General features: G+C 35.1%; 1 protein-coding gene and 1 long non-coding RNA gene across 20 annotated transcripts in view; one reads left to right on the plus strand and one right to left on the minus strand.

The window, feature by feature from the left end:
- SOX5 (SRY-box transcription factor 5) overlaps window positions 1–15,519 on the plus strand; it is a 994,522-nt gene that overhangs the window by 487,349 nt on the left and 491,654 nt on the right. The gene's annotated exons all lie outside the window — the stretch shown is intronic.
- The window catches only part of LOC144297090 (uncharacterized), a 118,331-nt gene that overhangs the window by 36,177 nt on the left and 66,635 nt on the right, over window positions 1–15,519 (minus strand). For 2 of the 3 annotated variants that reach the window (XR_013364144.1, XR_013364143.1), the window contains exon 1: window positions 11,372–11,481. The exons of the other annotated variant lie outside the window; for it this stretch is intronic. This is a non-coding gene — a long non-coding RNA (uncharacterized LOC144297090). Of the gene's footprint in view, window positions 1–11,371; window positions 11,482–15,519 lie in introns of those variants that run through there. 3 annotated transcript variants of the gene reach the window in all.

The raw sequence follows: 15,519 nt of genomic DNA on the forward strand, positions 1-15,519 counted from the left end.
CTGAAGCCTGGATGGAAGGGATGTGTCCACAGAAGAACATAGGAGCAGGGCATACTGTTAGCAAGTTAGGTAGTGAGGGTTGACAGTGCTGGTTCCTGCAAGTGGCTGTGTTTTTGCTGGAGGGTTGGGGAAGGATGTGGCATCCACCAGCAACTTTGTTCCTGGAGAAGTCTCCTAAGGATCCTGTCCCTCCAGCATGTGTTCTAAGATTAGCAATTAAATCCCCCTCCCATATGCCCCACATTATTTTTCAAACTGCTATTTCTGTGCTGTATCTCCCTGGGGCTGTTTCTTGTGCTGTCTCTTTAAGGCTGGGACTCAGTTTCCTCTCCCCGTCCTGGCTGTTCCATGAACCTCCTGATATCTAAAATTTCAAGTTTTAAGCCTCTGATTTCCAAAGCCAAATGGTATGGGGATTCATCTTCCCTGTGTGGACTCCCTAGTGTGAGTCTGTTTTTTCTCTCCTCTTCATTTCCCAGTGTCCCTCTCTCCTGTGGACAGTCCTATGGGTCCATTTAGCTCCTGACCATGTCTCTGATCTTCCTGTTCTCTTCCATGTAGCCTTTTCTCTGCATTTATTTATGTTTAAAGATATTATTTATCTATTCAAGACATATATATATGTGTATATATATATATATATATATATATATATATATAGAGAGAGAGAGAGAGAGAGAGAGAGAGAGAGAAGTGAAGACACAGGCAAAGGGAGAAGCAGGCTCCATGCAGGGAGTTTGATGTGAGACTCGATCCTGGGACTCCAGGTTCATGCCCTGGGCCAAAGGCAGGAGCTAAACTGCTGAGCCACCTAGGGATCCCCTTTTCTCTGCATTTAATTGTGGAATTTGTTCTGGCAATCTTTGGGTCATTTTCTGGGTTATTTACACTGATGTGAGTGCTATCTTGTTATAGCCCTGGGATGAGGTAAGCTTAGGATATTCCTGCTCTGCCATCTTCCTTGGAAGTTTTGTTTTTGGGTTTGTTTGTTTGTTCTTACTTAACTACAAACCTATGACTCAAATCACCAGTATTTCTGACTTTACTTTTGTAAATTCAAACCATAGCTTGATTAAAATCCCTAGTTTCTAACATTTTATTTTTATTTTTATTTATTTTTTTAAGATTTTATTTATTTATTTATTCATGAGAGACACAGAGAGAGAGAGACAGAGACACAGGCAGAGGGAGATGCAGGCTCCATGCCAGGAGCCCAACATGTGACTCCATCCCAGGTCTTCAGGATCAGGCTCTGGGCTGAAGGTGGCGCTAAACTGCTGAGCCACCTGGGCTGCCCGCTAGTTTCTAACATTTTTGCATGTCCACTTCATTTATTATTTTTACATTTTAAAAATATTTTTTTCATATTGATATTACTATTTAACTCTTTTATCATTACTTAATGAAGTGGTTAGCTTTTACAGGAAGCGGAATATGACCACCACACTACCTCCCCCTTACCCCCCCCCCACTATATCCTTCATAGTACTTAGAACGTTGTATAAACTATGTACCCTGCAAATATTTGTTGATTTCATTTGCTTTTTATACTTTTGATTATGGGTTGCATCTTAGAAGACCATCCATAGAGAATTAGCAGAGGAGACGTGATTTCTTTTTTCTTGAGTTTTGTAGGTGAACCTATAGAGGGTTGAGTTTGGGGCTAGGGTTTTGTAGGTGAACCTATAAAGGGTTGAGGTTGGGGCTGGGGGTCAGATCTGGCAGTCTGTGAGAGAGGATCATATGCTCCTGGCTGCGATAGGTACACACACCATCAAAGAAAACTTCTTCCTGGGCCCCTAGAAATCATTCATCTTTCCTTCCTGTTTACTTCATTTACTGATAAAGTTGAGGCAGCATGGTGAGAATAGCATTTTCTTTGACAAATCCATTAAAAAAACAAACTTAGGACTGGCCAAGTAGAATTTTCTAAATTGTTTCAGTGATTTGTGGGTTTTTTGTTGTTGTTGTTGTTGTTGTTGTTATTGTTAAGATTTTATTTATTTCTTTGAGAGAGAGAGCCAGTGAGAGAGAGAGAAAGGGAGAGAGAGGGAGAGAGAGAGAGAAAAGGAGCCAGGAGGAGGAGCAGAAGGAGAAGCGGACTCCCTGCTGAGCAGGGAGCCCAACATGAATCTTCATCCTGGGACTCCAGGATCATGACCTGAGCTGAAGGCAGATGCTTAACCGACTGAACCACCTAGGTGCCCCAAAATTGTTTCAGTGATTTGTAATGTCCAAGTGCCAAACGTGGGCTTTATTTATCTGAGGTGAAGAAAATTAGCTATTTTAGCAAGTATCACAGTTCTACCCACAAATCTGACTTATTTCCTTTTCAGATAATTACAGATTTTGGTATAATAGGAGTGTTTTGTGTATGGATTTACTATCAGTAAAACACAGAAGAGCTGTTTTCCAAGCAAGGTAAGATTTAATGCCAGAATTACAGTATTTAAATGTCTTAGCAATTAGACTACAATGATAAAGATGACTTACGATATGGATAGAATGTATGTGTGTATAGTACTGTATAGATAATTACAGAGAGAGAACTTATCTAGCAAGTGATAATATTAAACTCCTTAAATGTTACAACAAAATGAAACAGCACAGTTAGATTAATATAGTGTTTTTTGAGTCCTGGGTATAGACTATTCAAAAGGAAGCACATAGTTGAAATTCATCTCCTCATGAGAATCATGGAAGGCCCCTTGACATTATTTGATTCTCCTGTCAGAAAAAGTAGCTTGTATATAGCTATGTGAACTGCCTTAATTATTTTATTTTTTAAGGGGGCTTATTACAGCAACCTGGTCAAGGTTCAAGATCACTTATTCTTTTCTTCTGGTGAAATATAATTTGGTCACTCATAAACTGTAGCTTTTGGACTGCAGCCTAAAGGCTAAAAAGGCTATATCTTTCAACAAACCTAAAACAGTAACTATTCCCTCTATATTTACAGATTTTTTTTTTCTTTGCAAAAGTAATAACACTCAGTAAACAAGAAAGTGCTGCTAGCATTTTTGGAGTTTTCAACTAATTCCTCAGCAAAGACAATTTGCTGTGTCCTCGTTGTATTTAGTATAAAAATAAGAGGAACTTCCTAGAGACAGAAGTGATTTTTCTAGTTGGTTACCTACAAGGAGATATATTGATTTCTATTGGTAGTACAGGTTTCTGCCTACAGATGTATATTGCGTTCAGGGGTTCAGAAAACAGAGCTTTTAATTCTTTGTAACTAGTAGAATTGTATGAAAGGTATTTTGTTGTTGTTTTAACTGCAACTACAAAAAAATATTGCACACATCAGTTTAAAATGAATTGACCTTTTGTTTCAATGAGGGCCGTGTGTTACTTGTTATAGAGTGACTCCATTTGCCCATGCAAATAAGCACAAAGCCAGGATATTATCAGGCAATGGCAAAATTAAGAGGTAGGTCAGATTTAATGGAAACATCTGTCATTAACCCTTTTACAGAAACTGCCTCAGGGAATCCTTGCAGATAAAAGCTATGCTAAGCTATCTTACCTTGCTTTGCAGAGCTGCAAAAGGATGGCAATCATAATGTACAAATTCTGCTCAGAAGATTTACTGTAAAGAATGCTGCATTTTAGAATTTGGGAGAAAAAAATAAGGCTCATTTTGTGTATTTTTCTCCTCACAAAAAAACTTAAAAACTATGGAACAATTAAGGCTGTTACTCACTTTTAGATTTTTACACCAGCAGACTTAATTCCCTGCTGATGGCTACATTATGCCAAGAGTGTCATCTTATTAATACCTCAAATCGCAAATGATGTATTTACATACTATTTTCTGAATTAGAAACAAAATTAGAAACAGAAAGTAGAAATAAAATTAGAAAAAAAATAGAGACAAAGTTAGGAAAAAAATATGGTAACCATAGCTGCACATGATAATATATCTTTGCCTATTTTGTGCAGTGGTAATAAAAAAGTTAATTCTGTTAACTGAACATTTATTGAAGATAATTCAATTTATGAAAGTTTAACAGTCATTTGGATGCCATTTATTTATATTTCTTTAAATTATCAGTTACTAATAACAGAAACATATGAGTTAGTTGGCTTGCATTTGCAATGAAATTTAAAACAATTTAAGAAGACTACAAGTCATGCAATAAACTGCATTTGAAAATAGTTTTTTTTTAATTTATATAAGTGAACAAAAGTAATAATAATATGAATTTGCTAGTAAGTAAAGAGAGAGGAGGAAAATGCCTAGATATCTCTACAGGAAAAAACGGAGTAACAAACAATGCTTCTAGTGCTTTTGCTATGTTTTTCATGATATAATTGCCCTTACAATGATTTTGCTCCTTTTTCTCTTAATATGTTATTTACACATTTGCCTTCATTATGATATTTTATTAATCCCTTCTTAATGTGATCTTTGTGTCTTTTTTCCTTAATTCTTAGTCTTCACACCATCCTATCATCAGTGTGGCTGGCTTTTACTTTATCTTTTTGAAAGTGGGATGCACAGATTACCTTGCATTCCTCTTTTGACAACTTCTTCTAAATAGGACTTTAGATTACTTAACTAAAAAAAATTATAAAATGAAAAGAGTGGACATTTCCCTTCTCTCTTCTTTTTTTTTTTTTTGCGGGGGGTGGGTAACTTTTTGTATGACCTCATTCCTTTGGTCCTTTGGGTCTTACGGGCCTGCGGATGCTTGTGCAAGCAGCTGAATGATGAACCATTTTAATCCACACCTAACCTTCCAAAAAACATGGGATTGAATTGGGTTGAATTATTCTGAGTATTACTTTGGATAGATAATGGAGCATAAAAGAGAATTAGAGCAACCATGATATGTATCTGCTTTAAAAAATTCAGCCTTAATTTTTAAATTTAAGTATTAATATATTTGAAAACTATTGTTGGACTTAAAAAAATAGTGTCAAGCTCCATCTATAGAATTAAAGGGACTGGAAAGTATTTTACATTGTATTCCATAATTCATCTGTTACTTTTATATGAGTGAAGAGTTAGAATTTTATTTCAAAATATCAATCATCTCTGCTGCTTTCTGTGCACATGAGAGGGTGGATCTCTTATCAGTGGGTCCATCCCTCTTGAATCATGTGCTCCTTAAAGGTGGGGACAAGTATTTCTGCACTGACCATTTTGTAAAGCACTTATTTCAGCATTATGCAAAATTAGGCACCTAATTAGTATGCTTTTTTAATGACAAATGGTTTTAATGGGCACTTAAATGCTAATACTTGTATTTAGTTGAAACTCTATGTACAGGAAGGTGTGGCCAAGAACAGTTTCAAAACAGTTGCAGCACATATGACCCTAGACCTGATTAAGGATCAAGAACATTCAATGCTATCTTCCTGTCCCAAATCATAGTGCTGTAGGCTCTTGGTCCCAGGGGCAAACGTGACCTGCTTAGTTAATTGGTAAGGAATTCAGACTTCGCAGAGTACCAGCTACCTTCAAATAGCAAACAGAAACATGGTATTTACCAGTAAGATTTTCTTTTTACTCAGTTCAATAAGCCATGGCATCTCTTAGGTGTTGTTATATTTTGTTCTTGTTTCTTCATTTGTAATATTTTTTGCAGGTAATAGTTGGATAAGGTGTCTTAGGGATATTGAAATTTGGCTAGAATGTCTATTTTGAAAAAAAAATCTTACATTTTTCATTTTTATCAGGTTTTAATGATTCTCTTCTAAGAATCATTTTGGTGATTAAATGCTCAAACCAAGATCTGTCAGTTAACAAACATCTTGTTCCTAGTTCACAGGGGAAAATACTATGCCTTGAAAAGAAGGTGTATGACATTCAGGATGGTTAAGATTTCTCTTTGATTTTTGCAATTCCTTTGTTATGAAGATAGAGCTGTGAAATTCCCTCTTTGGTTTATAATTTGAGGCAAGACATTGACTTTTCTATTTCATGTCCTGTGAACTGTTGGTCTGTATCTTAAAGATGCCTCTCAGCTGGACTGTTGGGAACACTTGCCACACTATATCTATCTTTGATAATCAGGAATGAATCATTAGTTTCAATCAATAGGTGCCTCTTTCTTGAAGTGTTATCTGAGGTAGAAGAAGCAGTTTCCTGTTGGGCCTCCATGGCCTAAATCTAGATTCTTAGGATGAAACTTTCTCTTGCCGATTTTTTCCCTCCAAAACCAATATAGTTCATTGCCATGTTAGCATGACCTTTCAGAATGGTCTTCTGGAATTTCCTTTTTACCCTCTTAAAAAAATTCAATGTATTAAATTCAATGTATTGAATTGCTTTATTGAATATCATTATATGCCTCAGAATTCAAAATGTATAAAAATGTGTATAACAACAAAAAATATTTTTCCCATTCCCATTCTCTTTTGCCCAGTTTCCACTCCCCTTGTTCCTCAAAAGTAACAGTTATAATTGGAAACTTATATGTTCTCCTGGACTTTCCTTACTTGCTGATGCTTTTTTAATAGGTCATACCTATCCTCATTCTCCTAATTTATACATGTCCATGTTCACTTGACGTTCATAAAGTGTCTTACTATGAAGTGACATTTAACAATGTGCATGTTGAATCTGGGTACTTTTTGCTTGGCTTTGCATTCATCTTTCCACTTATGTTTTGAAGAGAAATTTCATATTTTCTTTGCTCTAATTCTGGTTGCCAGGATGGCTGAATGCCATTCCTGGAAGGGGTGTGCGTTAGAGTTGGCACAGACAGAACAACTGGCACAGGGAAAGGAAACCATTCCTGTGTCAAGGAGATTTATCTATTCATTATTTTAAAAATTATTATTATTTTATTATTACCAACATTGACCATTCATTGTATGACACCCATGTCTTGAGGTACCATTTTAAACAAAGAACAAAGCCTGTTCCTAGGTAACACCCAAGGTACTCTCAACTGGGCATATTGGGGCTCTGTCTATAGTAAGATTATGATTTTTGTAGCCAGATCTTTATCAATAAGTAGCAAATAGTCTCATACTATTGTTTTCAAACTGTCCTCTGAGGAAGACAGTATGCTTTTTGTAGGTGATCCTAAAGCCAGTTAGTAAAGGGAGGGGAAAAGAACATAACTCTACTACTTTTATCCCTTTTCTAAGTCTTATCTTTGGAAGATTTCTATTGAAGAAATATTTCAACAGCTTAAAAAAAAAGTTTGAAACCTACTGTTGTAGAAGAGTAAATGCCTTAGCTGGAGTTAGGAAATCATGTTCTTTAGTCTGGCTGTGACTCATTTTCGATTCCATGTTGCATGGGGTGCAGCAATCTGATGAGAACAAGTTGCAGCCCACTTTGTGAAACTGGTATGATTTTGGAAAAGTTGAATGTAAATGTATGTTATTTAATTGACTTATACTTTTCATGCACTAGAGAGAAAATCGTGGTTTAGAGGGTTTCTGTGAGCAATTTTTTTTGGTAATGGTTTACTTTATGAATGAATAATACCCTGTGTTCTGTTGTCTAAGCTTGAACATTTTATTTATATTTTCTTTAGGGAAAGACTCTGTATCAAGAGAGTACAGTAGCATTGACTTCTTAAATATTTGAAAGGTGTAATATTAAGGGATACAAATATCAGAGGAAAGAAAAGAAGCTACAAAGGATTGGAAAGAGTTTTATTTACAAATAATGTGAAAAAGTGGTTTCTGAATTTTACTTAGGTAGGGAAGGAAATACAGCTGCTAAAAAAAAATGAACTGGCAATAATTTGAAGATGAGAGAATGGGGAAAGATAATCTAGTTTATTGAAGAGTTTTTACCGACTGATGACTAGGTAAGGAGGAATTTGAAAGTACCCATATATGTTTCTTCACAATATTTTTGTTTGACTTTAGTATTTGCTTAAAAATTAGGGAAGGTAAGGTATCTTAGAACTATAGTGATTAGAACATTAAAGTTGTTGCTTTATATTTGGAAGTCAGTCCAGTTCATTTATGTAGCATCTGGTTGGAGTTTATATATTAAAGGATGACTATATAAACAATGTTTCACATGTCCTTGGCATTGAATAAATGATCTCTGCGTCCTCCTAAATTATGCTCAGCTCTATCCTAATAATTCTAACAGCACTAGCTGCCTTAAAATTAAATAGGTTTAGAAATGGTTGAATATTAAGATAATACAAAATCAGAAAACTCTTATTTTGTGTTTAGTGAGTAATTAAAGACATCAATAACATATTTAAGAAAAACCAAATAATAATAATAACAGAAAATACATTATTCAAGTTAAAATTAAAACCTATTTTTTAATTTTTAATTTTTGAATTTATTTTTAAATATTTTATTTATTCATTTGAGAGAGAGAGAGAGAGAGAGAGAGAGAGAACAAGGAAGGGGAGGGGCAGAAAGAGAAGCAGACCTCCTACTGAGCAAGAAGCCCAGTGCGGAGCTCCATCCCAGGCCCCTGGGATTATGACCTGAGCTGAAGTCATGCTTAATGAACTGAGTCACCCAGGTGCCCCTAAAAACTAATTTTTTATTAGCTAGGTAATATTAAACATATTGAAGGGAACAGAGGCAGAGGGTGTTCATGTTGCAATTTTTTAAATTGTTTTATTTAAATACTAAACAGTTGAAAGTCATATGTAAAATTTTTGTTTAATGCAGTCTTAATGATTACTTTGTTTTCTTAATAGTTTGTATCATTACTTTTTAAATTCAATCTACATTCCCTGTTTTGGGCCTAAAGAAAAAGCTGCAAATGATAGACTTCTAGGGATCCCCCCATAATGAAGGACATGTTGAAGAAGAAGGGCAAAAAGAGGCTGAGAGAGGCCAAGCTAGAGGTGGAGAGAGTCAAGCAAAAAGCATTCCCAAAGCCTAGGGTGGCAAAGAGTTGAGGAGGTCATGTGCAACAGTCTTAAATGCTAGAGTGATTGAAGAGGAGGAGGCCAGAGAACAGGCCAGTGGACATTGAAAATTAAGTGGATATTGATAATGTTTGAGTAAATAGCTTCTGTAAAAAGGTAGGAGAGCAGAAGGAGAGCATTTGCAGTGGATTGAAAAGACGAGTAAGAAGAGGCAGTAAACATGGCCTGGCTTGCAGACAGAGTGGTTGTTGGTAACAAAGAAAAGGAAGTGAGAAGAGTAGTTGGGTCAACCAAAGATAGTATGACTATTTTACCACTAACTACATGTTTTATTTCTATTTGTGACAAATAAACTCCCTTAGAAGGTGGATGGATTTTTTTTTCCTTCCTCTTTTCCTAACTTACATTAAATGAATCTGGAACAGTTGGCACTTTCTCCAGAGACTTTTTAACAATTTGCTTGTGGCTTTTCACTTTTTGTCTACTATTTTAAATGTAAAAAAATTACTTAAAGAGATACTTTTGTATTGAACCAACCTGCTATCCTTGCAATGAACACCATATGGTTATGGTGCATTATTCTTCAATTTGCTCCTGAGATCTACTTGCTAGAATTTCGCATCTTTATTTTTAAGTGAGCTTGGCCTATAATTTTGTGTGTTGTGTGTATGTGTGTGTACACTATACTGTCTTGGTTGTGACTTGGTACCAAAGTTATGCTAACCTTGCAAAAAGAATTGTGAGTCTTTTAATATTTTTAATGATTTGGGACTACTTAAATAAAAAAAAATCTGCTCAGCTCAGTTTTATTAGAACCAATATAAAATTACTTGGGTCAGAAAAAAAAAATCTACTCTAGACTAAAATTTTTTACAGATGTGTCTTTAACAGTCTTTACAGTTTCTTCTGTGATCATTGCCTACTTATGCTTTCTATATCTTCTGTCATTTGGTAGTATTTCTTTAAGACAATTATTATTAGGTTGGGGGAAATGAGTATATTTTAGGCTAAGTAGTGAATGAGTAAGAATTTCTGATAAACATAGACACAGGAATTGTATAATTAAGGAGAAAAATTATTCTGGTGGAAAGAATGATGGGATTAAGAATATAATTGGAAGGATCAGAAAGAAGCAGAGACAGGTTCCCTTCAACTTGAGAGATGGAGAAAAAGTTGGGCAAATATAGACTAATTTAGAGGTGGAAAAATGGTAATTAAAGGGGAACCAGAAGGAAGCAAAAAGGAAAAAAAAAAAGATTTATCCATTTATTCTCTGGCAGGCATTGTGCAATGTGCTACCCAGAAATGCTCATACTTAATCTTCATATAACCCTATGGGTCAGGTTTTATTCTCTCCATTCCATGGCTATGGCCATAGATGGGTTTAGTAAATTGCCCAAAGTATCAGTTCTGGAAACAGTGAAATTTGTATTAGTACTGACTTAGTATGATTACAGAGGTTTAAGACAAAATCTTAATTTCTGTTTTCTGTGATTGGACAATATATCTATTTTTTGGACAATATATCTACTATTAGGCATATATACCTGTATTTGTACATATTTGCATACAAGTGCACGATGGCACATAGACCTTATGTGTATCTAAATATACAAATGTATAGGATTAGGTATATATTTTTGTAATTCATGTAAGCAAATAATCTTGGGATTTGATAAAGAAGAAGCCCTCACTAGGTGATGATAATATCAGTAATAATGATAATAGCTTCATTTATTGAGCAACTATATACTTGCTGACAGTTTACAATTTTTATGTTTCTAATCTTTCTATAATCATAAAAGGTAGAACTGTTATCATCATTTTTTATATATGAGCTTATTGAATCTTGGAAAATTTCAGAAACTTGCCTTGGGTCATGTTGGTATATTCCTGAGCAGGCATTCAAATCTAAGTTAAAGAACTGTACTTCTCTATACATCAAACATTACCTCTTTTGTGATATTCACTTATCTGTCAAGTTTTTTAAGATGTGCTTTTCTTTTCACTCTAATGATTACCACTTACTTCTCAGATTTAACACTGTAAATCTTCTATTCTTAGGAGATGTTTTGTTATGACTCTGCTAGGTAGGTATTCTTTGTCTGCAGTAGTCCATTTCGGTAATCAAAATAAAATAAAGCAGACCTTCACTTTTATTTTGCTGAAATTTCAGGCCGGCTCAGTACCATGTATAGGGTATACACTTCTCAAGTGTTTGTTGATGATGCTCATGATCCTTTGGGTAATGCATGCCTACTCAACAGGATTGAAGAAACTCTACACCTGCTTATTTGTACAAAAATGAAAAACGTAGCATTTTTTAAAAATCCTGTGACCATATGACTGGTGATTTTTCTACTTGGCAGAAAATAATTCAACGTAGACTTGGGAAAATTCACATTTCAAGAAACTTCAAAGACATTTGTAATGATCATATACAGTCACTTACTTATCCATTCCCGTTTTCTTTCTCCCTTTCACTTTTATGCCTCTGCGCCCACAGCATGTGAAAGCATTGAAAGAAAATAAGAATCTTAAACTCATAAACATACCTGCTTACCATCTGGCAGGCATCCCAGCAGTCTGGTGATCTCCTTAGTTATCCAGCAGATAGTAGAAAAACAAGAGTCCTGTGAAGATTTCACATGTTGCCATATCCCTGCCAGATGGTGATTTGTAAAACATGGACAAATTGCACTGGCTCCACTTCCCTCCGACAATCACAACAGAAACACTGTAGCAATGGTGTTTAATTTGAATGCAACTTCAACTGAGTAACTTTTAAGGTATAAATATCTAAAGGTTATTAGGATAAAATGTTGCATTTTCTCCAGAAAGCTTGACCTTAGCAAGCCTGGTAGTCTATGCACTGGTATTTCTAGGATTCACCCCCACCCCCCAAAAAAAAATCTATGGAGGGTCAGGAAATGTCAACAGCACAGGACACTTGATTACTACCTACTGATTCTTTGCCACAACATGATGTTTTTCTGTCATCTAATGATGGGCTGTAGGACTAAAAATTATATTGACAAATTTGACAATTGGGCAACCTCACATTGGAATGTGAAGAACTAAATCTGGGTGGAGGCAGGAAATTCTACTCTTGAAGTGTTAATAAAACAGTAAATACTTTTAAACAATACTTTCCCACTGTTTCGGTTGTTCTTTGTGGTTGTCTACACAATACTCAAATCACTGGTCAGTTTTGAGAAAAATGTCAAACAAGCGGTTTAGCATTGGGTAAATAAACTACCAGAGTGTGGTTCTAACTTATTCCAGCAAGCTTTGGTCAGAAAGTATACTTGGCCAAAGAGGGAGGTCTTTCCAACTCAGTGATTCAGAGGTTGGCCTGGATCTAGCAGACCCAAGCTTTGCTGATATGTAGGGAAAATGATAGATGATAACCAACTCTTGTCTGTTCCAGTACCTTGATTTGTTCAGTTCTTTCTCTGCTTATTACAAAATGTGCTGCCTATTTCATCTGATGATATGGATGCAAACTCTTACATAACTCTTTTTTTTTTAAGTAGGAGTTTTAAAATACATTTACATAATAATTTATCCATTTAAAGTATATAATTCAGTTATTTTTAGTACATTCAGAGTTATATAAACATCACCACCACCAATTTTGAACATTTTCATTGCCCAAGAGAGAAATCTCATACTGATTAGCGGTTATTTCTCCTATCTTCCCCCCCCTGCCCCCCACCCAAGCCCACTTGTCATAGCTAACCGCTAATCTACTTTGTCTCTATAGAGTAGCTGGACATTTAAGTTCCATCCAAATGGAATTTAAATCATGTAATGTGTGATCTTTTGTGTCTGGCTTCTTTTATTGAGCATAATGTTTTCAAGGTTTATCCATGTCATGTTTCAATATTTTATGTCTTTTTGTTGCCAAATAATATTTCATTATATGGATATACCACAGTGTATTTATTCCTTTATCAGTTAATGGACATTAGGTTGTTTTTACTTTTTGTAGCCATAATGTGGCTATGAGCATTTGGGTACAAATTTTTGTGTGAGTATATATGTTTTATTTCTTCTGGGTATATACCTACGAGTGGAATTGCTAACTTAGATGGTAACTCTATATTTATCCTTTTGAAGAATGCAAAAACAGTTTTTGTTTCTAACTGCTTATTTGTATAGGTGAGATACACAGCTGGACTCTAGATACAGTAAATACCTGTAATCCAGATTTTAGTTCATACTTTAGAATAATGAAAGGACACGGATTTTTGGATTAGACACACCTAAATTTTAATCCTAATTTCACCACTTATAAACTCTATGAACTTCGGCATATTTCTCAACATATATTAAATGTTATTCTATCATCTATGAAATGAGGATAATATTAATTTTACCTGGAGTTTGCATTCATGGAATGTGATGGTGTATCAGAAAGCAGCTAGCACAATGTTGAAAATAGTAAATTTCTAATAAATGTTATTTCTATTAATACTTTGTTATTTTTCCTTATGTGTACCTGAGGTATAGGGAGAGGCTTAAGAAAAAAACTTTTGGGGATGATTTAGGTGTTCAGATGAGGCCCTTCTTGGCTGATTTAAAGGCATGGTGGACAAAGGAATCACATTTTATGTTTATTTTTTAGGATTATATTTATGATTTAATAATCAGAAAACATTAAAAACAATATGTACAAAACATTGCTGTAACTTTTTAAGAACTTGGTGTTAAAAAATGAGACTTTGGGGTACCTGGGTGGCTCAATTGGTTAAGCATCTGCCTTAATGCTAGGAATTCTGGGATGAGGAGTCTGTGTCTCCCTCTCCCTCTGACCCTCCCTGATGCTTGTGCTCTTTTGTTCTCTCTCTCTCCCTCTCTTTCTCAAATAAGTAAAATCTTTGAAAAAAAATGAGACTTGTGTTGAAATATTTAGGTAGTTGTGTTTACCTGTTTTAATATTTAGGTGCTTATTTCACATGTAGACCATCTCATAAGGAATTGAGATGAGAAGGAAGTATGATTCTAAGGAATAATTTGTTTTTGTTGTTGTTTTGTTTTAACTGAGGTATAGTTGACATATAATATTGTGTAAGTTTAAGATGTACTGAGGATAATTTTTAGTCAGAGTTCCAAAGTGAAGCATTTGTATAAAAAAGCAAATCATTTATGATTTTCAGTACTGGGCCCTTGGCCAGTGTAGTGATGTCTGGTTAGTTCCATAGAGATGAGTAGGGCTTCCTAAAGGAGGTGTTATAAGTCACAAACATCTGAAATCTTTAAGATGTCATTAGGGATGTCCTCTTACTTGAGCATAAGACATGATTACAGCACACAGAATGATATGAGTGTTGAAAAATCATTAGCAAAGTGAATTACATCATCTTCCCCAAAATGGAATACCCATGTGAAATAATTTTCTGCGTGCACAAAATCCAGCCTTACATGTAACCTAAATGCTTTTTGCCTCATTTAAAGTCCATTTCCATTAAATTTATTTTCCTGAGTCAAAAATATTATTAAAGAGCGTGATAATCGGTTAAAAGAACAGAAAAAAATATATATCTAGTTTAGCCAGTTTCTCCCTGTTCCCCAATCTTTAACTAACCTAGAAAGATGTAGCTCAGCATAAATGGTGTGACCACAGTAAAACCAAGATGTTTTCTTTTACCATGTCTTTGGGTGGCCATCCTGCTGACCCTTTGAAACTCGAGAGGTATTTGAAAAAACCAAGAAAGTTTTATTCACACTTCCAAAGGTGGGGGTGGGGAAGGATGGAGGGTGAGGGGTGTGGGAGGGTGGCAGGGTGGGTGGATGTAAATGAGTTAGGAGACGTCATTCAGATATATTCTTGTTTATATTTAAATTAAGACAAAATTTTAAGCCTTTTTTTAAGAGAAAATTTTAAACCTTTTTCTGGCTTCAAATTTAGGTATCATTAAGTTTCTTTTATTAATAATGAATTTGATTTTACTAATTGTATGCACTATCACCATTCTTCTATATTTTTGTGTTAAGCCAAAGAGGAATATTTGAATTCCGGTAATTATTCCAAATTAAATTATTAAAAACACACTACCATTATGATATCACAAGTATTAATAAGCTTTGTAAACCCTTCTCCCAGACAACTCATGCTTTCTTTTAAAACTAAATTTGAATTTTAAGCCTAGATTACTTCATAGTGTCATTTTAAATTGATAACATCTGGAAGGGGTGTACTAGTTCCCCTTTCAGCTCTTCAGAACATATTTCATTTCAAATCCGCCAGAAAACTTAAACCCACTGCAAGAGTAACTTTTGCATCACTACTATTTTTTTTTTTTTTTAATTCTCTTCTTGCCCACTCCTCCCCTCTGGTTATATTTTCCTCCTCTGCTCTTAAATGTGTCTATTACCCTCAGGCTTTGACCTTGGGCAGGCTGTGAGCACAAAGTCATGTTATTTAGAGTGAAGTAACACCAGTAGTCAGGAAGGAACAATGTAGTTCAAGCCAGATAAAATAAATCTCTCATTTCCTGTCAAGGGACCAAGCCAAAAGCAATGATGAGAGAGAGGGGGCCAAACCACCACAACTCGAAACACAGACGCTTGGGATAGACACAACCACAGGCCTCCTTTGAATATAGACAACAAAACCAAAACCAGTCAGAGTGACAGAAAACACATAATAGCTATGGGATAAACCAAAACATAAAGCGGAGGGGGTTCTGTGCAATTC

Source organism: Canis aureus, chromosome 25, assembly GCF_053574225.1.
Source record: "Canis aureus isolate CA01 chromosome 25, VMU_Caureus_v.1.0, whole genome shotgun sequence".
In the NCBI taxonomy this organism is placed as follows: Eukaryota; Metazoa; Chordata; class Mammalia; order Carnivora; family Canidae; genus Canis; species Canis aureus.